The sequence below is a fragment of the Pleurodeles waltl genome, chromosome 3_1, assembly GCF_031143425.1.
Source record: "Pleurodeles waltl isolate 20211129_DDA chromosome 3_1, aPleWal1.hap1.20221129, whole genome shotgun sequence".
NCBI classification, from domain to species: domain Eukaryota; kingdom Metazoa; phylum Chordata; class Amphibia; order Caudata; family Salamandridae; genus Pleurodeles; species Pleurodeles waltl.
Genome location: NC_090440.1, coordinates 1820571237 through 1820593698, shown reverse-complemented (window position 1 = coordinate 1820593698; position 22462 = coordinate 1820571237).

The window sequence follows — 22462 nt, the reverse complement described above, 5'->3', positions numbered from 1 at the left end:
GTCCTTGCAGTCGTGTGAGGGGGACCTGCGTATTTCTCATTAGAGTGCAACAGGTGAATGAGATATGTTTTTTGCCAATTCTGCCATCCAGAAGTCTCCTCTCTAGAGAGGAATATTCCTGGATTTCTTCGTCACCAGGTCTGCGCTCCAGGATCGCATGCCTCAGCTGTCTGTACCTTAACCACTGTGACCCTGGCATCTTGTATTTTTCTGCAGACCTTCAAACGGTACTATGCCATTTACGTACCAGACATCTGCCAATGCGGAAGTCCAATGGCGTCCCATCCCTGAAAACGCCTCAGCGCAGACACCGCTCGTAGACTGGTATCTTACTCCAGTGGTGTTTTAGGGGTTAGTTGTTTATCTCACTTCATTTTCTTGTCCAGTCTGCACCAAGTGTCCGTCAGTATCTTCATCGTGGGTCCCAAATGTGGATCTAGTTTTCCCCCATACAGCGCATATAGATAGCTCCATTCTCCCGTTCCTCTCCTGTTTAGACAGAAAGCCAGGTTGCCACAGTCCGAATAAGCCCAGTCATTGACAACTCCAACCCGCGCCGCCTCATAGTACCTTCATATGTTCTGAAGGGTTATGCTTCAATAGTATGTGCTGCGTTGGAGAGCCTTAATTGAGATCTGCGGTTGTGTCCCTGCCCACAGCAGTGTTCTGACAATTGCTTCCACATGAACAAAGAGAGCATCTGGGACCCTATAAGGAATTATTTTTCAAGAACATAAAGAAGCCGGACTGGTGCCATCATCTTAAACATAGCCACCTGGCCCATAAGGGACAGCAACAGCATATGTCAGTGCCACACATTTCCCTTGAATCACTGGACCATAGGCAGCGGAGTTGCCTCATAGTGTGCGTCCACATTCCTGGTGATCTAAATCCCCAAACATTTGAATCTCATGTGCTCCACACATAGTGAAGTGGCAATGTCCTCACCTGTTCCCAGCCACCCTCCAGATACAGTAGGGACTTTTCCCAATTGACCTGAAAGTTGGAGTACTTACCAAAGACCCGAGAGATGTCACTTAGGCGAGCGAGCACTTGCTCCTCTTTTGTCAGGTCTAATGAGATTCATTTGCATATAAAGAAATATGGACCTCCCATCATGTACTTCCTAGCCCTCTGCATAGCTGGGCATCTATATGCAGCCACACTGTCAGCACCTCTATCACAAGCGGGAATAGCATTAGCGACAGTGGGTAGCCTTGTCTGGTGCCCCTCCTCACCTGGAAGCCTTCGGATACAAATCTGTTAAGTTTCAATCTTGCTCTGTTTTTTATGTACAACAGTTTTATTCACTGGAAAATATTTAGGGTCAAACCTCAATTTTGCCAGGATTTTAAACAGGTAGGGCCACTCCGCTGAGTTAAATGCCTTGTTGGCATCCATCAACACTATTACCCTGGCCAGCCTCTCAACCTATGCAATATTATTGAGCAGTCATTGATACGGGTGCGCTACATCATTAATCAAATCTTGCAGTCTTGTGGCTAATACCATCAATAACATTTTTATATCTGTGTTTAACAAGAATATCGACCTGTATGACTCACATAGATCTCGAGGTTTCCTGGCTTTAGGGATTAGAACGACGGTCCCTAAAATCTGACCCTCTGACAATTCCCCTAATTTAAACACAGCTACATAAGATGCATGTGGTGGGCCTACAATTAATCTGATAATTTTAATGAATAACTCTACAGGTAACCCCTTTGGACCTGGGGCCTTCTCTATCTGCATGTGTACCATTGCTAAAGCTATCTCCTCTATTGTTATAGCAGGCTCCAGATCTCGTCTCTGGTCCAGCCAGAGGTGTTGCACCAGGCAATCATTAACAAAATCTAACACCTCCTCATCTGAGACTTGGAGTTTTGCATTATAAAAGGTCTCCATGTTGTCAGCAAACACTGCTGCCATGCACTCTCTGCTTGTCACGCCTTCCCCAGTCTTCAGTAGGGTCTCTTGCATGTGTAGTCCCTCCTTCTCCTTGCCTCCTATCCATGCTAACAGTTTGCCTGCTTATCCTCTGCCTTCTAAATGCGCTTTTGCCAGGCAAGGTATGGAGTTTTAACCACGTTCCAGGCAACCACTTAGTATTCCTCCTGGGTCAGGGCTATATCCCTCTTCAGTTGGGGGGGTAACTGCATCAGTTGCATTTCCAGGTGAGTCAATCTACCAAGTTGCTTGTTTCTATCTCCTACTTCTCCCAAGATAATAACTCCCCATATTGTGTCCTTGCATGCCTCCCATAATGTGATCGGGCTCTGTACTGTTCCTTTGTTCTCCCTAAAATAAAGCTTAGTGACCCTATCCAGTCTTCAGATTGCTTAGTTACCAGTAACTTGCCATGTTTTTAACCTCAGTTCCTGGGTTGCCCTTGATCCATCAGTGGAATTTGTGACCCTTAAAGGGGAGTGGTTTCCTAACCCCCACGCTAGGTATTGGGTCTCAATGAATTTGTGAATTGTGCCTACAGCGTAAAGAAGTAGTCCCACTTAGATAGTATGTCATGTGCATGTGAGTGGTATGAGTAGCCCCTCACCTGCTCGTTTAGGCCCTCCAGATATTGCATATCCCCAGTGCCCATGTAAATCCCTCCAGCTTCCCCTGTGTTACTTCTCCTTCGTATACTGTATAGAGCTCATTCCTGCCCAAATGTGTGGCAAGAATAAGGTTGAAATCCCCCTCGAGGATCGTGGTGCAATTGTTATGATATTCCCTATCTTATCTAGCTTCGTCATCTTCATTACCGGTTGGGCATACATATTTAGAAGCAGTATGGCCCTCCCTCCCATTCACCCATCAGACCAATGTAATAGCCATTAGTATCCATTCATGTGTGGGACACATGAAACAGCAACGGTTTTCTGATTGCCACCCACCTAGAAACCAAGGTGTAGTGCACAGAGCGTGCTATCTTGTACCTCCCTTTCCCTAAGCTACAGTGTTGGCCATCCAGGAGATGTGTCTCCTGAAAAAACATGATTTTGGTTTTGTACCTATTGAGTGCATTGGTGACTAAGCCTCTCTCCACTTTGTCACTCAACCTGTCAATATTTCACGTTAGCAACATCAATTGCAGTGTGCGTGTCATGACGGTTGCAGGTCCCTCATTTTCCATTCCCCTCACATCTTGGTGTTCCTGTCCATCTTCTGCCCTGCTGTGATGATATTCCAGTGCTCTGTGAACTTCCCCATTAACTACCCTCCTCCCTACCTTACCATGCTATGATCCTGCAACTGATCGCCCCCTCAATTCATAGTAAGTATAAATCCCAAATATAAACAACATTTAAACTTCTTGATGCCCTTGGCAGGGGCATAGCCAGTAGGATGTGTATAAGTCACAGATCTTGTCTCTGGTTTCTTAGTGTCTCAGTCTATGAGTGCCTCACTTACTTTCACGAAGTCCCCGCATTCCAGGGCCCAAGGATCTATACAAAATCTTACCATAGAGCATGTGCGCCTGCAAGTTCACTCTCAGACAGTTTGTCCAGGGCAGCAAAGCTCACGGATGTCCACCCTCTAGTCTTGTAGGTGTTTTCTATCCAAGATCTGCAGTAGACATCAGGGAAACTTTTAGCAATCTGTCTTCCTCTGTATATAGGTCAATCTCAGTGTGCTCAGAGCCTCTACTCCCCTTCTTCGAAGCCAGCGCCCTCCACATGTCGCTGGTCAAACTTGCACTCTCTTTTCTTGTTCTTCTCTCATTTGTTCCTTTGTCAGTAGTGACTTGGCGTTTTTGTTCTTCCAGTGTCTGGAAGGTGCTGGTTGCTATATTCTCTCTGAGTGCTTGGTGCTGGGCCGGACCATAAGCCCAAGTACCAATCATGCCCATGCCTCTTGTGTGGACAAGAAGAAGTGGATCTTATCCCCATTCACAACCCTCAGATTTGCCGGGAATAATAGCAAATATTTCAAGGTCAATTGGTGGAGGGTCTTTTTATGTAGCACAATAGTTACTGTCTGTCACTGGACCACTGTGGCATAGTCTGGGTACAGATTAACTTCCAGACCTCCCAGTATCCATGGGCCATGTTTCCTAGAGGCCTGCAGGATTACATCTCTATCTCTGATGTTCATGAGTCTTGCTATGGAAGAGCGAGGGTCCGCACCCGGCACTGGAGGCTTTACTGGTATGGAGTGCACCCTTTCAAGTGAGAAAAAACACAATGGTTGCCCCTGTAGTACAGTATCAAAGAGTCATCTCTCAGCAAACAATTCCGTGCTTGGGCCCTCTGAACCCTTCGATACTCCTCCCAACCTCACGTTATGCCATCGAAAACTGCCTTCCCCATCTTCCAGGCGGTCCACTAGCATCTTCATCTCCCTTTCCGTGTTCACAAACCTGGTGGTCTTTGACATTCAGTGGATTGTAGTAAGTTGTTATTCTGTCTCTTGCACTCACTCGCCAGATTTTTGTGATCCTCTCTCAGAAATCCTGCCTTGGTAACCACCGTCACGATCAGACCTTTTAACGGCAATTTCATGCCTCTGATAGCCTCCAGTATCATCAATGTGTGCTGGGTCAGGGGCTCCTCTGAGCCCACCGCATTGTTGTACATGGTTTACTCTGAATCCATCATTTCTCCCTGAGCTCCTTTCCATTCCTTGATGTGCAGGCCTTTCACTTGAAGCTTGAGTCCTTTCTCCCTGCTCAACAGTCTTCCAACCATATGGTGTGGGAGGGACTGTAAGGGCAGAAGAAGGGTGGGGGACCCCAGCATGTAAGTTCATTAGTCTGTATTTACCCCTAGCTCAGTGAGAAGCAACAATAGGTACCTTTGGCCTTCAGGATGGTGCATGTCCATGTGGCCTGATCAACAGTTTGGCAACTATCAGTTTACCCGATGCACAGTGCACCCCTCACCTCAAGCTGTCAGTATGCAGAGGCCCTCTGTCTTCACCTCTAACATCACAGTCTGTTTAGATACTCACCTGCCAAGGGGTGAATAGGTGGAGCATATTACTTGGCAGACTCTCAGTATCTCTGTTTGTTCCTTCAATCTTCTGAAGAGACAGTCGAGGACCTTTGCAAGCCACCTACATAGAGCGTGGTCCTGCAGCAGACTGTCTGCTCATCTGCCCTTCACTGTTAGGGAGGTAGTTTCATTGGATTTGTTCGCTCTGGGCCCCCGCTGCATTATGCAGGCCTCAAGGTTATTCTGACAGATGTTCCATTTTTGCTGACAGTGCTGGTGCAGGACTCTCACTGCCACTTCCGGGCTCCACCACTTCAACGCATGACTTTCCCTGTCAGGTATCTGGCCTGCCACTATTTTCTGGGTGCTGTCACTTCTGCTCCTCACCTTCTGCCATCTCCCCAAGCGTGGCAGCCATCTCTTCAATTAGTGAGCCTCACTGGCTGACCCCCATGTGCTGTCAGCATTAGGGTGGAAGCTGGGGCCTCCATTTTGTTTCTGTACTGCTGCAACTTAACCCAAGTTTGTTCAGAGGTTTCAGGGCTGTCTTTGCTCATAGAGTGGCACCCAGTGACTCAGAGCAGGTCCGCCCTGCAGATGCTTCAATTATCGTCCGGTCCACTGCAATTCCCTCAGCACCACCACTGCAGAGGCTCAGGAATGGCACTCACCACCACAGACTGAAAGCCTTGCACTCCGATCCTCAGATGCTCTTGGTGTTAGCGTGAAGGCCACAGGCACCCATTTGGTTTCTTTGCAGCCGTGGCTTAAGCACTCCAGGACACTGCTATTGGGTGATTTCAGGGCTGCATCGGCATACATAGAGAAAAAAATTGTTTATAGTACCTACTTTTCGGCTCCCATCAACTTCCTTTCTCAATGTAGGTTCGGTGAGTTTCAAGGGTGTGATGCAGATAAAAACTATCCATAGCAAGGCATTTGTTTTTGAAGTGGCATTCAATATTTTATCTTTCTGTCCTCAGCTGTACATATATTGAACCCTGTAGTGAATTTATGTTTCTTGCATATTTGTGGTTGATTGCTAATTTTATCTTTGCTACATGTAGATTGTATGCTAGAGGCGCAATGTTGCATATAATGCTTGTTTTCAACATCTGAGGAAAATATATATACATATCAGGAAATTTCATGAAGATAGATCAAATTGCACCAAAGTTATTGGCAAAACAAAAAGTGCTTTGTCTCTGAAAATTAGGTCGTAACTATAACTACCTACTGTCGATAGCCTGTACGTGATAGCCTCTAGGTAGATATAGTTAGGACCTAATGGCCATTTTCTTTTGCTAATAACTGCAACATTTTAAAAACTAGTATGCTACTTACTTCAACTGATGCCTTTAAAGTTTCAGGGTGATCTATCAAGCAGGGACTGAGAAAAAGGGGGGTCTAAAAACTCTTTTCCCATGCAATTTCCATAGGGATTTTGAACATGGCTACAGCCCAAACCGCTGCACAAAATTAAACCAAATTAGGCTGAAAGATATATCTTGGTCAAAGAAACATGTCTTTTTCTGATTTGTGTAAATCCATTCAGTAGTTTTGGAGTCATTAAAGAAAAAAGAGATTTGTACATCTAGGGATGCAGATCCCAACAGATCTCATACTGAGCTGATTGTGTGACAGTACTTCAACCAGGAAGTGTTGGCAGCCTTCTTGGGACTCTGACACAGAAAGGGGCAGGGCAGGAATAACCTGACCCCCTAAGCCTGGTGGTGGGGTTCACAGGGACCCTGCTTTCGGGGGCCAAACAAAAACATTTTTTGGACAGAAAATCACTGTGAATCCGCAAATTTCTGCCATTTTTAAAAACGGGTCAACTCTCCCTGGATTGCTGCATTGCTCTAACTCCTGTCTTTTTGCTTTTGCCCTGTTTTTTGAGTACCTTCTCCTTGCTTTTCCCTTGCTCTCACTGCTGCCTCATTGTTTTTAATCCTGTGTTTTGTGTGCTCTCTACTTGCTTTTCCCTAATTTTCACTGCTTTTTCCTTGCTTCTACCTCCATTTTTGGAACGCCTTCTCCTTGTTTTTTACTAATTTTCACTGCTTTCTCCTTGCTTTTCACCTGTTTTTTGTGTTCTATGCACTGCTACTTGCTACTTAGCTAAGTCTCAAGATGGCTGACAACAATTCCTGGTTTAATTGTTGGCAGCCAATCAGACCTCTGCACAAGATCAGAAGGATTTGCGAAACATGTGTGCCTCATGACCTACATATTTGGTTATATTTAATATTTTAAAAATGACCGAATGGATATATATATGCCTCTGCTTCCCAGGTTGTTCACTGTGTGCTGGACTCTGTTTTTGTTGTTTTTGTTACTCTGCGTACTTTACTACTGCTGACTAGTGCTAAAGTGCAAGTGTTCCCTATGTGAAATTGTATGTGTAATTTGCATATTTGATTTACTAGTAAGTCCCTAGTAAAGTGCACTAGAGGTACTAGGACCTGTAAATCAAATGCTACTAGTAGGCCTGCAGCACTGATTGTGCCACCCACACGAGTAGGTCTGTAAACATGGCTCATACCTGCAACTGCAGCATCTATGGGTATAATTTTAAACTGCCAATTCAACCTGGCCCATTTGCCAGGCCCAAACCTTGCCTTTTCATACATGTAAGGCTCCCCTAAGGTAGGCCTTAGGTAGCCCCATGGGCAGGGTGCAGTGTATGTTAAAGGTGGGACTTGTGTGTTTTACATGTCCTAACTGTGAAAAACTGCCCAATTTGGTTTTCACTGTTGCAAGGCCTATCTCTCTCATAGGTTAACATGGGAGCTGCCTTTAAATAACCTTAAAGTGCACTTTCCCTTTGGGTGCAGATATAAATATGGAGTTTCTGGTCTCTAATCTCACAATTTAAAAATACATCTTTTAATGAAGATGGTTTTTAGATTTTTAGTTTTAAAATTTCACTTTTAGAAAGTAGGCATTTTCTTGCTCAAATCACTCTGTGACTCTCCCTGTTCAGGAATTCCTTGTCTGGGTCAGACTGACAGTTGGGCTGTTTGTGAATCTCCTCTAGACAGTAACACAGAGGGAGCTGGGGTGCAGCCTGAGTATCCTGATGTGCCATCTGGGGTAGAGTGGAGGGAGGAGTAGTCACTTACACCTGAATGGGCTGTGCCTCCCCTCACACAGTGCAGTCTCCAATCTCCCGGTGTGTGTCTGGGGCCTGGCCTGGGCAAGGCAGAATCCTGTAAACAGAGTCTTTGCTTTGAATTTTGCCTACTTCAAAGGCAAAAAGGGGTATAAGTAGTGGACCAAAAACCCCAGACTTTAGACTTCTTCAAGATCACTTCTGGAACCAACAGGAGCCTCTGCCAAGGACAAGACCTGAAGTGCTGAGGAGAAGTGATACCCCTGCCTGTGACGGTGCTTTGTTGGGCTATCCTGCAGTTGCTGCATCTGCCTGTGAAAGAGGACAAAGACTAGACTTTGTTGTGCATTCTTGCTTGAGAAGAATCTCCAAGGGCTTGAACTGAGCTTGCCTCCTGTTTTGAAGTCTCAAGGCCATCAAAGACTTCCTCTGCCAGCCCTTGGATTCTCCGCTAAGACTCGTACCCTGCCAAGAGGTACCCTATTCAGTTCCTGGGCCCTTGAAAGGTGAAGTTGGCAGAACAAGGACTGAAATCCACTCACAGAAAACCATGCAGTGACATTTTCAACGCACCATCTGCAACGCGGCTGATAAACGGCATGCCACCCACTTTGCGGCTAAAATCGACGCTCCACCTGCATTGCAGCTGGGAGATCGATGCATCGTGGCTAGAAAAACAACACAACACCAGCTTGCAGCTGCTGATAAAGATGCAAACCCCACATGGTGTGGTTTTCTAATACTGTGTGACTGGATTTCTCATGCATGGGCATCAAAGTCATCACAAACCTGCACAAATCCGAGGTGCCCCATTGAGAAATCGATGCCTCGCTCAATTGCAAGGGAGAAAAATGATGCATCGTCAACCCCACCAGAGAAGAAAACGATGCACAGCCTCACTTGTGAGTAAGGAATCTACGCATTGCTGACTTTTCTAACACACGCTCGCCCGTGCGGCTTTATTTTTTATGCAAACCAGGTACTTTGTGGAAAATCAACATCCATGCGCCGTATTTATAAAACAGCTCATCATGGCACTATGGAAAGGTTAACGGAAAATAAAGTGATGTTAACTCTTGTGGCACGTCATAAAGAATAGTGACACTAATGCTGAAAAAGTGTTCTTCGCATGATTAGTGGTACGTTTTTGATGCTAATCATGCTAGACCCATTTATGCCTCAAAAGCATTACAAAAAGCCAGTGAGAATGCAAAAAAAAAAACACAAGGACCCAAGATGGATAATGTAGGACAGGAGAGACCCCAGAGAGAACCCAATTAGCCCAGTGCAAGCCAGGATGGACAAACAACATCACAGGAGAAGGGGAAAATGAAGAGCAAGTGTGACTTCCATGAGGAGGAGAATACCATCTTGTCAGAGAGGTGAAAGAGCATCAACACCAGCTCTTTCTCCCCATTAAATTACCAATAGCTAGGAAGGAGGCCATATGGCAGTCAGTTGTCAACAAAGTCAACAGTGTGGCAGAGGTGAAGAGGACTGTCACTGATTGTAAGAAGTGATGGCACAATTGCAAGCGCAGAACTAAAGAGAAAATGGCCAGAAACCTAAAGGCAGCACTGATTACTGGAGGTGGAAGTCCTGCAACCCAGGAGGACCTGAATGAGCTGGAGGAGATGGTGGCAGCGATCATCCCAGAGAAGCTGGTCACTGCAGACTTAGGGCAGGACAGTGCAGACTTCCAAGACCTACCACAAATGCAGGGAAAGTTGCAGTAGGGGGCAATCTTGAAATTAACAAATGGCAGACGGGGAAGGCACATAGCACACACTGAAAGCATGAAAAAGGGTTGCATGGGGACAAAAAGTGGCCAAACCCTTCTAATGCGCTCACACCTTCCCCACTATAAGCACAGACCATTATTCAACCCTAACAATAATCCCTTCACTGTTGCAACTGAACCACGTGCCCCTGTGTAACACTGATTGGGCAACATGTACTACACTTGTTGCAAAGGGTGGGCCAAAAAGAACTGTGAGATGCCTCCATGCACCATTGAGAATGGGCATAAAAATTATCAGACCCAACATATGGGGCATGTCTGTGATTATCATCTGTGCTGCTGTACAAGTAGCTTCCATGTCACCATGTAGCAAGGTTGCCTGTGTAGTGGGAATAGTTGGTGTCATGCACAAAGGGACATTTTCATGCATAACATCAGCCACAAGTGGTCTCATTAGGGGCCGATATTTACAAGATCTTACTGCATCTTTAGCATCATTTCGATTAATGCCAATGTGGACTCAAGCTGCCCATTCCCCTTGTACCCCATTACCAAAGTCACACAATGCATGCATAGATCTACTTTGTGCATCCTTGCACCACAATGTGCATGTGCCAGATTTGATGTATGAAATTAAATATTTATTACAAAGGGAGCGGAGAACAAATGAGGAATACAATCCATTAAGATTGTAAGCAATGGACCTCCCTGTGCTTAGCGGCATTAGTGCCATAATTTATGGTGCCAATGCAGTTAAGCACTACTACAGTGCCAAAACTCATGAGGCTACTGTGGAAATGCCCATCATGATGACCAATAATGTAAATAAGGTGCTTCCATGGTGTTGTTGGCTTGGGCAAGGGGACTGCAAGGAAAATGGTGGTTTGGGATCAATGCACCAAATACATAGAAAGTATGCCCTATGTGTGATGCACAATGCAACACACAATGAACAACATAAATCTTTGAAAATACAAACTTGTCACACACCTGCTTGTCACTCCCACATCACCCTTGAGTTCTTGGACTACACTGATCCAAATCCAGTTGTACATATTTGTAAAGGCATTAGAAGCTGGGTGGGTCACACATGTGTAGCATGGAAAGAACCCAATGTACACATGGTATGCCAGCTGCATGCAACAGCAGGTGTGAGAGGGGCACATGAGGATTGGGCCAATGTAAGGTATTTAAGATGCCTTACCTTGGCATGGTGATTATGAGCTACTACCATTCACCACTGGAGTGTAAGGTAAAAAAGTCTGCATTGGTAGAACACTACGATGTCTGTGTCTGGGCATTGTACCACACATTTACCCATTGATGAAGAAAGACGCAGTGCAACAGCTCAGCTTGTTGTGCTGTGCAGCTTCAATTCAAATGTGTAATAATGTGTAGTTGTCACAGATATTTAATGCATCTCTCTATTAACCGTGGCTATGACAAACAAAATGGCAGACAATACCAACTTTGCCACACAGCCTGCATGGTGTAGGGGTGCCTCTATTGCTGATCCTAATGCACATGTGCAGGAATGTACACATCCTGCTAATTCAACTAACAGGAATGCTGTCTGTCACTTACCATGATTGGTGATCATTGCAACACACATTGAAAGTAGTCCACAATAGGACTACAGCAATGTAAGTCCTTAGTACCACTACTACAATGCTACCCCTGATGTGGTGTCCCAACATGATGCATTCACACATCAATAAGCCACAAAATGTATCATGTCCTCATGCCACCCCACGTGTGCTGTCAGAGTGATGGAAGTGGGTGGGATTTCCACATGCATCCTTCTAGCCACTCAGTCAGTTGTTCAGCATCCTACACCACACATTGTGGCGATGAACAACCTTGTGTGTATGTGTGCAAACAAGAAGGTCTAACTTCCAGCAAAATAATGCTCAGTCCAGAAATGCAGGCATCCATGTAGCTATGTAAAAAGGAAACCTGTGTTGCACAGATGAGTGTTGTACTGCAGGAAGGGAGAGATTCCTGTTAACACACATGCACACGAGGTGGTTGAATCTCACAATGGGTGGTGCAGGATGCTGGACACATGACTCAAAGTGGCTAGGAGGATTCATGTGGATAGCTCACACCCTTCCATCACTCTAACAAGGGTGGCAGAGGAGACAGTTACATACTTATCTGTAAAACCAGATGCAAATTATTCTGTACTTCTCCATTTGTGGTGTATGCACAAATCCCTAACAACACCCATGGCATGCATATGTAACACAGTCAAATCAACGAAAGGTGTTACATATGCAGAAGACCATGATAAGTCATTCAAGGGGGGTGGAACACACTGGCAAATCTGGACTAGCAGATTGCACCAATGGTAACTCCATAGAAATGACTCTCAGGTGGCACAGTGTGCCACTAGGGGTCCATAAATGTGTGCTTTGATGTGTGGGTCTGTACCATGTCACTAAGCCACCAGTAGCAAATAAATGATGACTCATGTCAACAGACACCACAATCCAAGATTGACATTTCACTATCCCATTGCAGAGGATGAAGCCTTACCTCCTGCAGAGCTGCCTGCCCTGGATTTCTCTAATGATCTGGATGACCAGCTGCCGACCACCAATGCTGACACTCTACAGGATGTCCTGGGTTCCTTCCAGAAACCTTCTCCAGTCACAGGGAGGATGCACAACATTGCAGGGTCTCCGCTTGAACCACCCAAAAACCATCACACAGCACCAACCAGTACAGCCACAGCCCTGGACTCTGAGGACCCAGACATTACCTTTCAGAAAACAAATGTAGGAGTCCAGCGAAAACGTGTTCAGCAGTTGCGGTTGGGGATGGAGACCATGGCCTGCAGCCTAAAGGAAGTGCAGAGGTGCCTCAGTCCGAATAAGGATAACTCTTCTGCCATTATAGGTACCCACTCTGTGCTATGTGAACTCCAGTAGCACCTGGCCGACATAGCTGCTATCCTGAGGCAGAGGCTGGAATAATTGCCCTCTCAAAGGCACCACACATATCAGAGGATGAAGATGTGGAAGGAACAACATTCACCAGAAAAAACACCTGGTAGCTACAGTCTGTGCTACCTGGATAGTATCTCTTTAGTTCTGTTCTTAAGATCATGCCTGTGTAGTGACAGCTGGCAACATGCCCTCTTAACTTTGCCACTGTTGACTTATCATGCATAGTCTCAATTCCTACCTATTGTCAATTTGAACACCTTCTAACTGATGCACACCTCTCCTGCACATGTCTCATGACATCTCCCTCACCCTTGGACTATGACTAGACAATCAATGGTTTGGGATCTCTTGTGGAGTCAATGAACTTTACTGTACATCATCTGAAACAAAACTTGCACATGTAAATAAATTACCATTCACATTTTGTATCCTTGCACAATTAGAGTGTCAGGAACTGTGCTGAATAGTGTGTTGAGTAACTAATGTCATACAGCTGCCAATCAGACAGGTATTTGGTCATATGGGATACACATAGTCACACATGTTAATCAATACTGAATGCATTTGTCTGACGTGACCAGTGCAGACATCATAACACCCAGACAGTCAATCATCATGGACACCATACTGTAAGAAACTAACATGATTTCATAATACTGAAAATGAATACTTATCAAAAACCTAAACTAAACACTAAACTTCACTAACGTAACCTATAATAACTAATCTTAAAGTATCCCCACAGCTAACTATCCTTATCTAAACTTATCTTATACATGTAATGCCACACAATACACATTGGTCCCCCAATCCCTCTTACGAGACTATAGACAAGACAGACACCATGAACTAAAACTAAACATAGACTAACTGAACCTATTGCCTAAACAAATATATATTGTTTTTTTCAATTAATTATTTTTTTATTTTTTATTAAGATATAACCCTAAACATAAGCCCCACACAATACCCCCAAAAAACAAAGACTATACCTAAATCCTTAACTATATCAACTAATCAACTATGGTGGTCATTACAACCCTGGCAGACGGTGTAAAAGGTGGGGTAATACCGCAAACAGGCCGGCGAAAAAAAAAAGGGAATTACGACCCTGGCGGTAACCGTCAACAAAGACAGCCACTTTAACACTTCGCCAGCCACGGCGGTACAGACAAACAGCGTGGCGGTCACCGCCAACAGACAGGCGGGAGACAAAGTACCGCCCACACTATTACAACACACCAATCCTCCACCTTTTCTGGGGCGGATTCACTGTGGATAAAAACACGGCGGAAACAGCCTTTGCTATGGGAAAACGCTCACCTCAACACACTCCACAGGGAACGACGACTCCATGGAGCCGGAACTCCAAATACTGCCTGTCCTTGTCTTTCTGCTCCTGTACGAACAACAGCGACGTAGGCGCAGAACATACCGGTGAGTACTGCATCTACGACACGGGGGATGGGGGAGGCAAAAGTTAGGGGGACACCCACCAAACACCCCCACCCTCGCATATTACAACATACACACCGACGCAGTCAAAAATATCACATTAACAACCCACAATCCCCCAGGAAGAATGCAAAGACAAAGCGAGATCCGTTCAAATATTGTAATGTGGCAATATACATGTCATATAAAAATATACTTAAGCATATCTCGAAATCTGTCATATTTATATATACAATACAAGAAGTAGTGCAGATATGTACACAACAATGTCCGTGTACCAACAGTCCAAAAATGCATGGGCGAGGCCCACAATAGATACCTGACCAAAATCCGAGAGAACACTGCCGGGGCATCAGATTGAAACACTACAGGCACCTCAGGGGGAAGGGAAGGGGGGGCACCTCAGCCACATGACTTCAAAGCCAGATCCACGACGGGGCTCCATGCCCATTGATGTATCCTGGGGAGTGCAAAGCCACAGTCTCTCAAGTCTTTACAGTGGGTGGGTTGCCCACTGGACCATCCTGGGGAGTGCAAAGCCACAGTCTCTCAAGTCTCTACAGTGGGTGGCTTGCCCACTGTGCCATCCTGGGGAGTGCAAAGCCACAGTCTCTCAAGTCTCCCAAGTGGGTGGGTTGCCCACTGGACCATCCTGGGGAGTGCAAAGCCACAGTCTCTCAAGTCTCTACAGTGGGTGGCTTGCCCACTGTGCCATCCTGGGGAGTGCAAAGCCACATTGACGCAAGTAGATGCAGTTCTCAACTGGTACTGGGTGAAACTGGTGGCCAGACTGGATGAGTCTCCCCGTGAAAGTTCCTGTCCTGTCACTGTCCCAGCTGCACATGGGAGAAGGATGCCTGATGTGGCAGCCTATTCATACCCACACGGTGTTTGCCCTGATCAGCGGTCTTCACCATGGCGGTCTTGGCCTTGTTCAGCGGTGCTTTGCCATGGCTGGCTATGGACTGTTCAGCGGTCTTCACCATGGCGGTCTTGGCCTTGTTCAGCGGTGCGTTGCCATGGCTGGCTATGGACTGTTCAGCGGTGCTTTGCCATGGCGGTCTTGGCCTTGTTCAGCGGTGCTTTGCCATGGCTGGCTATGGACTGTTCAGCGGTCTTCACCATGGCGGTCTTGCCCTTGTTCAGCGGTGCTTTGCCATGGCTGGCTATGGACTGTTCAGCGGTCTTCACCATGGCGGTCTTGCCCTTGTTCAGCGGTGCTTTGCCATGGCTGGATATGGACTGTTCAGCGGTGCTTTGCCATGGCAGTCTTGGCCTTGTTCAGCAGTGCTTTGCCTTGGCTGGCTATGGACTGTTCAGCGGTCTTCACCTTGGCGGTCTTGCCCTTGTTCAGCGGTGCGTTTCCATGGCTGGCTATGGTCTGTTCAGCGGTGCTTTGCCATGGCGGTCTTGCCCTTGTTCAGCAGTGCTTTGCCATGGCTGGCTATGGACTGTTCAGCGGTAGCCTGAGATGGCGGTTCAGATACTGACATCAATCAATCAATCAATAATTAAATTTATAAAGCGCGCTATGTACCCTTTAGGGTTTCGAGGCGCTGGGGGGGGAGGGCAGCTGCTATCGGTCGAAGAGCCATGTCTTGAGGAGTCTCCTGAAGGTGAGGAGGTCCTGGGTCTGGCACAGGGAGGTCGGGAGTGAGTTCCAGGTCTTGGCAGCGAGGTAGGAGAAGGATCTGCCGCCGGAGGTCTTGCGTTGAATTCGGGGAACGATGGCGAGGGAGAGGTTGGTAGAGCGGAGTTGGCGGGAGGGGACGTAGAAGTTGAGTCTGTCGTTCAGGTAGGCGGGTCCGGTATCGTGGGGTGCTTTGTGCGCGTGGGTGAGAAGTTTAAAGGTGATCCTCTTGTCCACGGGGAGCCAGTGGAGGTCCTTCAGGTGGTGGGAGATGTGGCATCGGCGGGGTATGTCGAGGATCAGGCGGGCAGATGCGTTCTGGATGCGTTGGAGTCGTTGGATGTCTTTTGCTGGAATGCCTGTGTAGAGTGCGTTGCCGTAGTCAAGTCTGCTACTGACGAGGGCCTGGGTCACCGTTTTTCTGGTTTCCGTCGGGATCCACTTGTAGATTCTATGGAGCATGCGGAGGGTGTTGAAGCAGGAGGAGGAGACTGCATTGACCTGTTTGGACATGGTGAGAGCGGAGTCAAGGATGAAGCCGAGGTTGCGTGCGTCCCAGGCCGAGGGGGAGCGTCCGAGGATGAGGACTTCCGTCTTATCGGAGTTTAATTTCAGGTGGCTGTTTCTCATCCATTCGGCGATGGATTTCAGTCCCTCGTGGAGGTTGGCTTTGGCGGTGTGTGGATCTTTAGTAAGGGAGAGGATGAGCTGGGTGTCGTCGGCGTAGGAGAGGATGCTGAGGTTGTGCTGACGGGCCAGTTGTGCGAGGGGTGCCATGTAGACGTTGAACAGCGTTGGGCTTAGCGAGGAGCCTTGGGGGACGCCACAGATGAGGTTGGTGGCTTCGGAGCGGAAGGGTGAGAGTCGGACTCTCTGGGTTCTGCCGGAGAGAAAAGAGGAGATCCAGTTGAGGGCTTTGTCTTGTATTCCGGCTTCGTGGAGACGAGTTAGTAGGGTGCGGTGGCAGACCGTATCGAAGGCGGCGGATAGGTCTAGGAGGATGAGGGCTGAAGTTTCGCCGTTGTCCATTTGCTGTCTGATGTCGTCTGTGGCGGCGAGGAGTGCAGTCTCGGTGCTGTGATTGCGTCTAAATCCGGATTGGGAGGGGTCTAGGATGAAGTTGTCTTCGAGGTAGTGGGTGAGCTGGGCGTTGACGATCTTCTCGATGACCTTCGCTGGGAAAGGGAGGAGGGAGATCGGGCGGAAGTTTTTGAATTCAGTTGAGGTCAGCTTTGGGTTTCTTGAGGAGGGCTTGGATATCGGTGTGCTTCCAGCTGTCCAGAAAGGTTGCGGTGTCGAAGGATAGGTTGATGATCTTACTAAGTTGGGGGGCGATGTTGGAGTTGGCTTTGTTGTAGACGTGGTGTGGGCAGGGGTCTGAGGGGGATCCTGAGTGGATGGAGTTCATGGTCTTTTGGGTTTCGGAGTCATCTACATGTGTCCAGGTGGTGAGGCGGTCGGCGTAGGAGGAGTTGTCGGGGGTGGGGTCTGGCGGAGGTGTGGTGTTGAGGCTGTCGTGGATGGCGGTGATTTTCTGGTAGAAAAAGGTGGAGAGTGCGTCGCAGAGTTTCTGGGATGGTGGAACGTCGTTGATGTTGGCGTTGGGGTTGGAGAGCTGCTTCACGATGCAGAAGAGTTCCTTGCTGTCGTGTGCGTTGTTGTTTAGGCGTTCTGTGAAGTGGGAGCGTTTGGCGAGTCAGATAAGTTGGTGGTGCTTGCGGGTGGCTTCCTTGTGGGTTGTTAGGCTGTCTGGTGTGCGCTCGAGAAGCCATTTTTTCTTGAGTTTCTGGCAGGTGCGTTTGGAGGTGATCAGTTCGTCTGTGAACCAAGCTGCTTTTTTCTTTTCTTAATTGACGGTGTGCCTCTTGACTGGTGCAAGGGTGTGGGCGCAGTTGAGGAACCACTGTTGGAGGTTAATGGCGGCGGAGTCCGGGTCGGTGGGGTCGGTCGGTGGGTTCTTGACGAGGGTGCTGGTTAGTTGGTCTTCGGTGACTTTTCCCCAGCGGCGGTGCGGTGGTAGTGGGGTGCGGTGGTGTTCGGTGTTTTTCTTGAATGTGAAGTGGACGCAGTGGTGGTCGGTCCAGTGGAGTTCGGTGGTGTGGCTGAATGAGATGTGGTTGCTTGCAGTGAAGAGTGGGTCTAGGGTGTGACCGGCGATGTGGGTGGGTGTGTTGACCAGTTGTCTGAGTCCGAGGTTGGAGAGGTTGGTGGTCAGTGTTGCGGTGTTGGCGTCGTTGTTGTTCTCCAGGTGGAAATTGAGGTCTCCAAGGAGGATGTAGTCCGTTGAGGCGAGGGCGTGGGTGCTTGCGAGGTCGGAAATGGTGTCACTGAAGGGGGGTCTTGGTCCTGGAGGTCGGTATATGAGAGTTCCTGTGAGGGTAGTGTCGGGGTCTGTGTGGATCTGGAAGTGAAGGTGTTCAGCTGTCTTGAGGGTGTCGTCCGTGTGGGTGTGGATCTTGAGGGTGGATTTGTGGACGATGGCTATTCCTCCACCGATTCCATTGGTGCGATCTCTTCTGGTGATCTTGTAGCCGTCAGGGATGGTGATGGCGATGTCTGGGGCCGAGGAGTCGTTCCACCAGGTTTCAGTCAGGAAGGCTACGTCATGGGCGGTGGTGTCGAGCAGGTCCCAGAGCTCGATGGCATGCTTTTGTGCGAGCGTGTGTTGAGGAGGATGCAGTGGAGGTGGTTGGTGTTGGTTGTTGCAGGCTTCGTTGTTCTGTTGCAGGTGAAGTTGCGGCAGGAGAAGGGTCCTTTGGTGTGCTTCGGAGTGGCCTGGAAGCAGGCTGTGGAGGAGCCAGGGTTAAGGGCGAGGAGTTCGCTGGCCGAGTAGCAAAGGCTGGTGGTGGGGGGGCGTGCGGACCGGGGGGGTGGCGGTGGGCGCGGTCCAGGCGCGGACGGGCGCAGACAGGCTTGCCTCTGGCGCGCCCGCTGCGTGGATGCGCAGCGCCAGCCATTAAGAAGGGGGGGGAGGGAGGAGCAGCTGGGAGGCGGGAGGCGGGAGGGAGCAGCGAATGGGGGTGGAAGGGGGGCGGGCCGCGGGGAGGCAGTGGCAGGGAGAAAATGGCAAGGGGGAGCGCAAAAGGGGCGAAAACCAGGAAAAACAAGGCACAATGACAAAAGTAAGGGACAAGTCAAAAACAGTCACAAAATGCGATAAATGGCACAAAATACAATCGGAATACAGCAATCAGAAGGGGCACAAATGAGGGCAAGAACGCAAGGAGGCAAGGTGCTGAAAAGTGGAAAAACACTTACAGATACGGCAAAAAGCGGCAGAGAGCCTCGGGCCTCGAACATGCTAGCAGCAGCGTGGGCGGGGGTCAGGGGCACGAGACAACAAGGTGGTGCTGCGGACGTGGGGGGGCGAGCTCTAGACCAAAAACAGGTCAGAGGTCGCTCACTCATGATGCGCAGCGCCAGCCATTAAGAAGGGAGGGGGGAGGGAGGAGCAGCTGGGAGGCGGGAGGGAGCGGCGAATGGGGGAGTGAGGGGGCGGGGCCACGGGGAGGTAGCAGCAGGGAGAAAACAGCAAGGGGGAGCACACAAGGGGCGAAAACCAGGAAAAACAAGGCACAATGACAAAAGTAAGGCACAAGTCAAAAACAGTCACAAAATACGATAAATGGCACAAAATACAATCGGAATACAGCAATCAGAAGGGGCACAAATGGGGGCAAGAGCGCAAGGAGGCAAGGTGCTGAAAAGTGGAAAAACACTTACAGATACGGCGAAAAGCGGCAGAGAGCCTCGGGCCTCGAACACGCTAGCAGCAGCATGGGCGGGGGTCAGGGGCACGAGACAGCAAGGTGGTGCTGCGGACGAGCTCTAGACCAAAAACAGGTCAGAGGTCGCTCACTCGCGACGCGTAGCGCCAGCCATTAAGAAGGGAGGGGGGAGCAGCTGGGAGGCGGGAGGGAGCGGCGAATGGGGGCGCGAGGGGGGTGGGCCGCGGGAAGGCAGCAGCAGGGAGAAAATGGCAAGGGGGAGCGCACAAGGGGCGAAAACCAGGAAAAACAAGGCACAATGACAAAAGTAAGGGACAAGTCAAAAACAGTCACAAAATACGATAAATGGCACAAAATACAATCGGAATACAGCAATCAGAAGGGGCACAAATGGGGGCAAGAGCGCAAGGAGGCAAGGCGCTGAAAAGTGGAAAAACACTTACAGATACGGCGAAATGCGGCAGAGAGCCTCGGGCCTCGAACACGCTAGCAGCAGCGTGGGCGGGGGTCAGGGGCACGAGACAGCAAGGTGGTGCTGCGGACGTGGGGGGCGAGCTCTAGACCAAAAACAGGTCAGAGGTCACACACTCGCGACGCGCAGCGCCAGCCATTAAGAAGGGAGGGAGGAGCAGCTGGGAGGCGGGAGGCGGGAGGGAGCGGCGAATGGGGGCGCAAGGGGGGCGGGGCCACGGGGAGGCAGCGGCAGGGAGAAAACGGCAAGGGGGAGCGCACAAGTGGCGAAAACCAGGAAAAACAAGGCACAATGACAAAAGTAAGGCACAAGTCAAAAACAGACACAAAATACGATAAATGGCACAAAATACAATCGGAATACAGCAATCAGAAGGGGCACAAATGGGGGCAAGAGCGCAAGGAGGCAAGGCGCTGAAAAGTGGAAAAACACTTACAGATACGGCGAAAAGCGGCAGAGAGCCTCGGGCCTCGAACACGCTAGCAGCAGCGTGGGCGGGGGTCAGGGGCACGAGACAGCAAGGTGGTGCTGCGGACGTGGGGGGCGAGCTCTAGGCCAAAAACAGGTCAGAGGTCGCTCACTCGCGACACGCAGCGCCAGCCATTAAGAAGGGAGGGGGGAGGGAGGAGCAGCTGGGAGGCGGAAGGCGGGAGGGAGCGGCGAATGGGGGCGCGAGGGGGGCGGGGCCCCGGTGAGGCAGCGGCAGGGAGAAAACGGCAAGGGGGAGCGCACAAGGGGCGAAAACCAGGAAAAACAAGGCACAATGACAAAAGTAAGGCACAATTCAAAAACAGACACAAAATACGATAAATGGCACAAAATACAATCGGAATACAGCAATCAGAAGGGGCACAAATGGGGGCAAGAGCGCAAGGAGGCAAGGCGCTGAAAAGTGGAAAAGCGCTTACAGATACGGCGAAAAGCGGCAGAGAGCCTCGGGCCTCGAACACGCTAGCAGCAGAGTGGGTGGGGGTCAGGGGCACGAGACAGCAAGGTGGTGCTGCGGACGTGGGGGGTGAGCTCTAGACCAAAAACAGTTCAGAGGTCACTCTGTGTGGCATGACAAACTCCACACTGGACATTGGGGTGTGGCATGACGAACTCCACACTGGACATTGGGGTGTGGCATGACAAACTCCACACTGGACATTGGTGTGTGGCATGACGAACTCCACACTGGACATTGGGGTGTGGCATGACGAACTTCACACTGGACATTGGGGTGTGGCATGACGTTCCATCATCGCCCAGCGGGGCTGTGGGATCCTGGACCCTCCTGGGCACTGACTCCGGTGGTGGTCTCCTGACCAGTGACGATACTCGGGCCCTCCTGGGCACTGACTCTGGCGGTGGTCTCCTGACCAGTAACGATACTTGGGCCCTCCTGGGCAATGACTCTGGCGGTGGTCTCCTGACCTGTAACGATACTTGGGCCCTCCTGGGCACTGGTTCTGGCGGTGGTCTCCTGACCAGTAACGATACTTGGGCCCTCCTGGGCACTGACTCTGGCGGTGGTCTCCTGACCAGTAACGATACTTGGGCCCTCCTGGGCAATGACTTTGGCGGTGGTCTCCTGACCAGTAACGATACTTGGGCCCTCCTGGGCACTGACTCTGGCGGTGGTCTCCTGACCAGTAACGATACTTGGGCCCTCCTGGGCAATGACTCTGGCGGTGGTCTCCTGACCAGTAACGATACTTTGGCCCTCCTGGGCACTGACTCTGGCGGTGGTCTCCTGACCAGTAACGATACTTGGGCCCTCCTGGGCACTGACTCTGGCGGTGGTCTCCTGACCAGTAACGATGGTGCTGGCGGTTGTGTCTGGACCGCCGGAAATGATGGCGCACTTCTCCGCCGTGACACTCACAACAGGCTGGGCAGACTTCCTCAGAACCTTCCCCACCTTCTTTGGAGTTACAGCTGACTCACCAATTGCCTTCGATCCCATTTCACTTGTTGTCCCACCAGGAGTCTTGACACGGTCCCGTCGTCCACTCTCCAATTTCTGTGCCTTTACAGGCGGTGGGCTGACAGTGCCTTGGCTCCGGGTCCTACTGCCTGCCCTGGTGGACGGTGCACTCCAAAAACTTAGAACACGCACCACTGGTACTGGAGGCTTTTTGGTTGAGGCGCTACGACGGGACTGATGAACTGGAGGGGGGGGCAAACAGGTCAATTTGACAGAGGGACAGTTTCTGACGGACACTGGGATGGGTAGTTGGAGGGGGTCTGGGAGTAGAGGTAGAGGAGGTGGTTGTAGGAGGTGTCACTTTAGGTGTTTTGGGTGCAGGTACTGGAGGCTGTCGTGAGGTGGATGGATGTTGGGTGAGTGATTGCCGGAGTTTGTGTACTTTGGGAGGGGGCGTCACAGACACACTGGGAGAGGACACAGGTGCGTGTACATGGCAGTGGAGGTGGTGAGTGCAGGTGAGCGGC